This window comes from Cherax quadricarinatus, chromosome 74, assembly GCF_038502225.1.
Source record: "Cherax quadricarinatus isolate ZL_2023a chromosome 74, ASM3850222v1, whole genome shotgun sequence".
Classification (NCBI taxonomy): domain Eukaryota; kingdom Metazoa; phylum Arthropoda; class Malacostraca; order Decapoda; family Parastacidae; genus Cherax; species Cherax quadricarinatus.
Window position 1 is genome coordinate 8525487 of NC_091365.1, and position 9528 is coordinate 8535014.

Here is a 9528-nt window from a genome sequence, read left to right on the forward strand (position 1 = left end):
TATACTTATATATATCTCTCTCTCTTAGTTTCCATATACTTATTATCCTCATTCTTTTGTCTCTCTCCCATTCCCTTCTTTCTTATTTCTCTGAATTCTTCCTCTGCCAACGTTTTAATGATTAAAGATTAAAGAAAGCGAGAAATGCAATAAAAGGTCGAGGAGAAGGAGGAGAAGGAAGAGGACGAGGAGGAAGAGAAGAAGAGGAAGAGGAGGAGGAAGAGGAGGAGGAGGAAGAAGAGGAGAGAAAAGGAAAAGAAGGATGCGTTTATTGCTGTGATGAGGAACAGGAATGAAAGAGGAAGAGAAAAGACAGCTGAGTAGAGAAAAGATGATAAAGAGGGAGAATAAGAAGATAAAGAGAAAGATGTAGAAATTATAATTGTCGAAGATTAAAGAGAAGAAGGAAGAGGAGGATTACCAAGAATAAAAACAACTTAAGAAGAAAGAAGACGGTGCAGGAGGAAGAGAAAGAAGAGGAGAAAAAATAAGATGGATGAGAGAGAGAGAGAGAGAGAGAGAGCAGGAGGAGGAGGAAGAAGAGGGGGAAAAAATAAGATAAATGAGAAAGAGACATTTAAAAATATGACGATTACCAGACAGAACGAGCAAGTAGAAAGGAGCAAATTCAAGGTAAGTCAAATCAAACTTGGAAGCTGAGCTTGGGATGATCTTGGTAACACTGATCTCTCTCATTAAGGCTTAATGTGGGGGGGGGGGATGAATAGCCGGAGTAAATGTGGGAAATTTTTACACTCTCTTCCGAGAGCGTAGAATTGTGCTGATCCCGACCTAGATTCTAACCTGAGGACACTAGATCTCTCTCGTATATTCAGTCATATGTATCTAGACATACTTATCTAGAGATACTTATATAGAAATAATTATCTAGATATAGTTATCTAGACATAATCATCTCTTACAGCTTATTACGTGGTGGTTTTTTTCTGTCACAGTCCAATACGTAGGATTATTTTTCCCTGCGTCAATTCGCAACACAGGATGGTTTTTCCTTTCATAATTCATTACGGTGGATGGGTTTCATAACACACACACACACACGGCAACCACAACGACAACAGTAAACTTGTGGTGGATACCATAACAGAAGAGGTGCAAAGAGCTCACAGCTCTATTGCAAAGCTCTTGCTCATGGGGGAAGTTTTAATCAAAGTAAATAGACTGTAGGAACTGGGATCCACTCGAATACAGTCACAGAGAAAGGAGGGGATGAGCCAGCACGGATGAACCTAGTATTCGCCCCAAGTGATTCCAGCATAGGTGAAATAGAATAAGATCCCTTGCTACAATTGCATTTTATCGGGAAAAATGAGCTAAATTACATTATTTTATTTCAAGTAGTAAGCCCGAACTGTGTTTACAATTATTTTATGCATATTTTAGCTGAAAATTGAGGTAAGTCAGAAACTGCTTCAAGCCACACTGAATTTATTGCCCGAAAACCCAGCTAACTACCTTCCCCGTAATGCCTATGGTCGTAGGTACTAACGACCATACTCTACTACCCTTCTGAAATAATCATTGAAAGAAACGTAGAAGGGAGGGGAGAAGGAATAAACCGGACTTCAAAAGATGAGAATATGCAGGAAAGACAGGAGAATAAAGATACCCCTGTGGTTTAACCAGAGGTGTAAAGAAGGAAAACATCGTGAAGAAGTTCTTGGTCTCCCTAGAAGATAAGACGTTGACGAAATAAGTCACTATCTCTCAGAAGGACACGATAGTTTGCAGAACCAGTTCCTGGTTCTTAAAAATATCTTGAAACAAATCTAGCTTCCGAGGACGATAATGTGGCTTGAAGTGTCAGTTTTTGGTCGCCAAAATATTTCAGATTCTTTGAAGAAGTCATTTTTAGTCTCCCAGGAGGAGAAAATATGTCAAAGAAATGGCTCTTGATCTCTTAGCAATAAAAGCTATTTTAGAGACAGGTCGTATATCCTAGGACATTTAACTTTCGCTACTTTAAATATACGAGTGGATAAACACGTTAAGCAAAACACACATCCATCCCCGGCGGAAATTCTCTTCAAAAATTTTGGGACATGTTAGGCTTTCTGGGGGTAACACGTTCACAACCTGAAAAATTTTCTCTGGATTTGCATATAAAATACCATTTCGCCACGTATAAAGCTCGGTAGCTAAAATATTTATTCAGAGGCAAGTTTAAAATATAACTTTTTAGGGGTCAAAATGTTATATAGGGCTTTTTGAAAGTTATCGTCCTGTGTTTTAATTGTTGTCGTGTCAGACGTGGTTATGACGAGACAATATACAGGACCAAGCATTTACTGGGGCAATGTTTAGCTTCGGGTGGAGCTCGACCCTGGGCGAAAGGTTATTTCAATTAAACTTTGTTTCCCATGTAGCGTCTTTATAAACACACACACGTTTGCATTGAGAATATAAAGTCACAATACCGTAAACAGTTCACCAAAAAACCAGCACTGAGACGAGGACCTTAAGACGACGTTTCGGTAAGTCCTGGACCGTTGTCAATTAAGGGCCGAAACGTCGTCATAAGGTTCCTCTCCTAAGTGCGGTTTTTTAAGTGAACTATCTACATTGTACCTGTACATCTAATATATTCAACACACGGCACTACACGTCACTCATCATAAAATTCCACTACACAACACATCGCACATTATACCGCACGCCCTTACAGAACACCTTGCCACAAAGTACCACATTTTCCTCAGTCCCCACTCTCTCTCTCTCTCTCTCTCTCTCTCTCTCTCTCTCTCTCTCTCTTTTTTGCACAGGGTTTGACAAGGTTAAGGATCCCTAGCTTTATTGACAAGCTATTTACAGGTTAAGGATTCCTAACTTTATTGACAAGCTAAGAGCTGTTACCTACATCAGCTCATTTGAAAGCATTTTTATTGTTATGAGACATACAAGTAGGGAACAGGATGAAGTTGGAGCCATCTGTGGGCCAGCATTTTCATTTGATCAACTGACTTTATCTCGTTGACATCATTATGCTGTACGAATGTGTTCCATACTCGAGTCATCCTGGGTATGTATGATCTCTCTCTCTCTCTCTCTCTCTCTCTCTCTCTCTCTCTCTCTCTCTCTCTCTCTCTCTCTCTCTCTCTCTCTCTCTCTTTCTCTTTCTCTCTCTCGTTCCACTCCTGGTCACACTCGCTCCTTCACTTTTCTCTTCAATCTTCCCTCCTTCACTTACTCTTTCAGAAATTCTTTCATTTTCCAGTTTGGCATACTAAGGTGGGGTATTGGCTCCGCCATACCACCCACCCTCCTTCTTCTGGTCTTTCCCCTCCCTCTCCTTGTCTTCCCCACGTCTGGCATTGGCAATTTCCTCTTTCCTCCCTTCTCCTCGACCCTTATAACTCCCTCTTTCCTCTTCCTCTGGTCCAGATACTGCTTCCCTCTCAAACCTCAACGCTGGGTTACCTTACCTTGGCGGTGGGACTTACCTGTTTTCCCTAAGAATCCAGTATCTCACTTTTCGGTCCACTTAGTGGGGGCGTTTCTCCTTTCGTCAAAAATTTCTTGTCTTGTAACCTATTACAAGAAGCGAATTATGAATAGAGTTTGTATTGTGTTTATTGACTGTAGCACTGCCGTTAATGTAGATTATGGCACTGGAGTCGCTTACTGGCTCCTCCACCATAGACACCCCATGCCAGAGGCGCAACCGCACAGTCTGCCGTCGTTAATGCTGCCTCTGCTGCCTAAATAACGTGACTCGGAGCTTTGGACTTAGTGAATTCTAGAACTATGTTACACAGACTTCAGCTATTGATATTAAAGCTAATGTTGTGGGTTCCATCGTCTCTCACGCTTCTTGGTAATTATTCTCTTAACGCTGCTGAGAACACTGAGTCAAGAATGAGGCCAGGGTAGCCCAAAAAGTGCCGTATTTCCTGACATTAAAGGAGCGTCTTTTTCCCCAAGAAGTCTTGGAAAAACCAGCCTGCGCCTTACATGCTTAGGGTCAGGGTTAAGGGTAGGCTTTGGGTTACACTTTAGCCGTTGTTTACTAACATTACAAATGCTTGGAAATATAGTCCTATATGCTCGTGCGCCTTATATGCCGGAAAATACAATACTGCCACCAACCATTGTCTTTTTTCAAGGTTCTGCTGAAACCGCTGGTCCAACTAGGCTAAATTGAGCCTCGGAATTATTTAACTCGCGAGGTCCTGTACTGTATTCAGAAAGTGTAGATGAGAGAGGAGGCAATCCTAGAGAGTGGTGCATAATCAAGGTTAGGTCATATCTCGTGCTAAGCATATAAGATCTTGCAGTCACCAGCAAGTACGAGATTCACCTTAAAATGCTCTGTTTCATGGCTCCTTTACAAGGTTCATCTTGTCATTCTTCAACATCGTAAAGATTTTTTAAAAAAACCACATTATGACTATTAGTGAGTGCTGAGTCGTCGTCTTGGTCTCACCAGCCTCCAGTAATGTGCTCCTGGTACCCAAGACCATCATCATAACTATCATCTTAGAAAGTGCAGACATGGGCCATTAATGCTAACATGCTCTCTCTCACTAATTACATTAATTACACACACACACACACACACACACACACGTGTGTGTGTGTGTGTGTGTATATTAAAAACACAGTAAACACGTGATATCACAGTATGCAAAATAACTATTGTGAAAAAATAATGATATTTCACGGTGATGTCACCGTGGTTGTTTAATATATTTATAGATGAGGTTATAAGAGAAGTAAATAATGAGAGGGTCTTGGCAAGAGGCTTGGAGTTAAAAGATAAAGAATCACACATAAAGTGGGAGTTGTCACAGTTGCTCTTTGCTGATGACACTGTGCTCTTGGGAGATTCTGAAGAGAAGTTGCAGAGGTTGGTGGATGAATTTGGTAGGGTATGCAAAAGAAGAAAATTAAAAGTGAATAAAGGAAAGAGTAAGGTTATGAGGATAACAAAAAGATTAGGTGATGAAAGATTGGATATCAGATTGGAGGGAGAGAGTATGGAGGAGGTGAATGTATTCAGATATTTGGGAGTGGACGTGTCAGCGGATGGGTCTATGAAAGATGAGGTGAATCATAGAAATGATGAGGGGAAAAGGGTGAGCGGTGCATTTAGGAGTCTGTGGAGACAAAGAACTTTGTCCTTGGAGGCAAAGAGGGGAATGTATGAGAGTATAGTTTTACCAACACTCTTATATGGGTGTGAAGCATGGGTGATGAATGTTGCAGCGAGGAGAAGGCTGGAGGCAGTGGAGATGTCATGTCTGAGGGCAATGTGTGGTGTGAATATAATGCAGAGAATTCGTAGTTTGGAAGTTAGGAGGAGGTGCGGGATTACCAAAACTGTTGTCCAGAGGGCTGAGGAAGGGTTGTTGAGGTGGTTCGGACATGTAGAGAGAATGGAGCGAAACAGAGTGACTTCAAGAGTGTATCAGTCTGTAGTGGAAGGAAGGCGGGGTAGGGGTCGGCCTAGGAAAGGTTGGAGGGAGGGGGTAAAGGAGGTTTTGTGTGCGAGGGGCTTGGACTTCCAGCAGGCATGCGTGAGCGTGTTTGATAGGAGTGAATGGAGACAAATGGTTTTTAATACTTGACGTGCTGTTGGAGTGTGAGCAAAGTAACATTTATGAAGGGGTTCAGGGAAACCGGCAGGCCGGACTTGAGTCCTGGAGATGGGAAGTACAGTGCCTGCACTCTGAAGGAGGGGTGTTAATGTTGCAGTTTAAAAACTGTAGTGTAAAGCGCCCTTCTGGCATGACAGTGATGGAGTGAATGATGGTGAAAGTTTTTCTTTTTCGGGCCACCCTGTCTTGGTGGGAATCGGCCAGTGTGATAATAAACTAAATAAATAAATATATATATATATATATATATATATATATATATATATATATATATATATTATATATATATATTATATATATATATATATATATATATATATATATATATATATATATATATATATATATATATATATGCAATAAGATCACAGTAAACAGGTGATTTCAAAATATGCAAAACAACCACTCTGAAAGAATAGAGAAATTCCAAGCGCTTTCGTGACTACTCACATTATCAAGGAACTATGAAAGTAAAGCATCCAAGGAAGCTATATAAGGGGTCTGGCCAGCACCTCACTATCAGATCCCACAACGGTTAAACACCTGACGCGCGCCGACCCAACTTGGATAGGCCCTTTGCACAACTCACCCACAAACTATTCTACCCAAGAAAATTAAAAAATTATTTGTCCAGTGTATTATTAAATTCTTCCCAAATTCTATTAATTATAAATGGATCTAATTTATATAAACCAAAGGAAATATTCATATTATTGTCAAAACTGCTTTTTATGAAACAAGATTCAATTATATTCCTGTCGACCATGGACTTGCTTGATGCTACTTTCTCAACTTTTTGAAAATCAATTGGATGGTTAAAATCTCTTACATGAATAAATAGAGCATTGGAATCTTGTCCAGTTCTAATGCTGTATTTATGTTGTTTTAATCTTAGTTCGAGATTTTTACCAGTTTGACCGTAATAAACTTTATCGCAAATTTTACAAGGAATCTTATAGACACATCCATCAGCATTTTGGGGGGAATTCTTTATCAAAAGTTTTTTTACTGTATCAAGATTTTTTAATACAACTTTAATATTAAAAGTCTTAAGAAGAGAAGGCATATCAACCAAGTTTTCATGGTAAGGGAGAACCAACATATTTTTAGTTGAATAAGGCTGGTTGTCCCTTTTTGGATTGTAAAAAGTATATCTAGCAACTTTCAAAGATTTATCAATTACATTTCTTGGGTATTTTAAATCATTACCTATTTCATAAATTTTGGATATTTCCTCATCTATGAACTCTGGACTACAAATTCGTAAAGCTCTCAAAAACATTGATGAGAAAACAGACAGTTTGACTCTATCTTGATGCGAGGAATAATAGTGGACACAGGAACAGTTATTTGTAGGTTTTCTGTAAATTTATGAAATACGTAATGATTTAAAATACCCAAGAAATGTAATTGATAAATCTTTGTATATGAGAAAGAGAAGAGGGCCAAGGACACTTCCCTGTGGGACACCAACTGTAATTGGCTGTGCGGAAGAGTTTGCCCCATTTGTGTACACATATTGGCTTCTGTTGCTGAGGTATGACTTTAGGTAGTTGAGGGAGTGCCCTCTTATACCATAGTGTGACAATTTTATGTGGAGCAAGTCATGGTCAACTGTATCAAAAGCTTTACGTAAGTCAATGAAGATCCCCAGTGGGACTTCTTTTTTCTCTATTGCTGTGTATAATAGCATCATTAGTATTTTTATTAGGCCTGAACCCAAATATATATATATATATATATATATATATATATATATATATATATATATATATATATATATATAAACACTGATCTCTGGCTGAAGGAGACTCGAACCTACGAACCTTGGAACAAGGTACGCAGTGCTTTACCAATCTACCCACACTGGACCAATACCTTGGAGTCCAGCTTGCGCTAGACTTTGATCCAAGGCAGCCAGCTTTCAAAGTCTAGCGCAAGCTGTACTCCAAGGTATTGGTCCAGTGTGGGTAGATTGGTAAAGCACTGCGTACCTTGTTCCAAGGTTCGTAGGCTCGAGTGTCCTTCAGCCAGAGATCAGTGTTTGTGTATATTTCGCCTGCTCTTGCGAATTCCTTGCATATATATATATATATATATATATATATATATATATATATATATATATGTATATATATATGTATATAATGTATATATATATGTGTATATGTATATGTGTATGTATTTTTTTTTTATTATTATTATTTATTATCACACTGGCCGATTCCCACCAAGGCAGGGTGGCCCGAAAAAGAAAAACTTTCACCATCATTCACTCCATCACTGTCATGCCAGAAGGGCGCTTTACACTACAGTTTTTAAACTGCAACATTAACACCCCTCCTTCAGAGTGCAGGCACTGTACTTCCCATCTCCAGGACTCAAGTCCGGCCTGCCGGTTTCCCTGAACCCCTTCATAAATGTTACTTTGCTCACACTCCAACAGCACGTCAAGTATTAAAAACCATTTGTCTCCATTCACTCCTATCAAACACGCTCACGCATGCCTGCTGGAAGTCCAAGCCCCTCGCACACAAAACCTCCTTTACCCCCTCCCTCCAACCTTTCCTAGGCCGACCCCTACCCCGCCTTCCTTCCACTACAGACTGATACACTCTTGAAGTCACTCTGTTTAGCTCCATTCTCTCTACATGTCCGAACCATTTCAACAACCCTTCCTCAGCCCTCTGGACAACAGTTTTGGTAATCCCACAAATCCTCCTAACTTCTAAACTACGAATTCTCTGCATTATATTCACACCACACATTGCCCTCAGACATGACATCTCCACTGCCTCCAGCCTTCTCGCTGCAACATTCATCACCCACGCTTCACACCCATATAAGAGTGTTGGTAAAACTATACTCTCATACATTCCCCTCTTTGCCTCCAAGGACAAAGTTCTTTGTCTCCACAGACTCCTAAGTGCACCACTCACTCTTTTCCCCTCATCAATTCTATGATTCACCTCATCTTTCAAAGACCCATCCGCTGACACGTCCACTCCCAAATATCTGAATGCATTCACCTCCTCCATACTCTCTCCCTCCAATCTGATATCCAATCTTTCATCACCTAATCTTTTTGTTATCCTCATAACCTTACTCTTTCCTGTATTCCCTTTTAATTTTCTTCTTTTGCACACCCTACCAAATTCATCCACCAATCTCTGCAACTTCTCTTCAGAATCTCCCAAGAGCACAGTGTCATCAGCAAAGAGCAACTGTGACAACTCCCACTTTATGTGTGATTCTTTACCTTTTAACTCCACGCCTCTTGCCAAGACCCTCGCATTTACTTCTCTTACAACCCCATCTATAAATATATTAAACAACCACGGTGACATCACACATCCTTGTCTAAGGCCTACTTTTACTGGGAAATAATTTCCCTCTTTTCTACATACTCTAACTTGAGCCTCACTATCCTCGTAAAAACTCTTCACTGCTTTCAGTAATCTACCTCCTATACCATACACCTGCAACATCTGCCACATTGCCCCCCTATCCACCCTGTCATGCGCCTTTTCCAAATCCATAAATGCCACAAAGACCTCTTTAGCCTTATCTAAATACTGTTCACTTATATGTTTCACTGTAAACACATGGTCCACACATCCCCTACCTTTCCTAAAGCCTCCTTGTTCATCTGCTATCCTATTCTCCGTCTTACTCTTAATTCTTTATATATATATATAAAGAATATATATATATATATATATATATATATATATATATATATATATATATATATATATATATAAAATCTGGGTAGCTAACCCTCCTGGGTTAAAAATCCCAACAAATCTTAACTAGCATCAACCACAGCTGCCCTCCTCTGACCTAACTGGTGATTCACCTCGGCGGCGCCTTGATGGTGGTGAGGGGGTTCTTGATGCTGGTAAGGGGA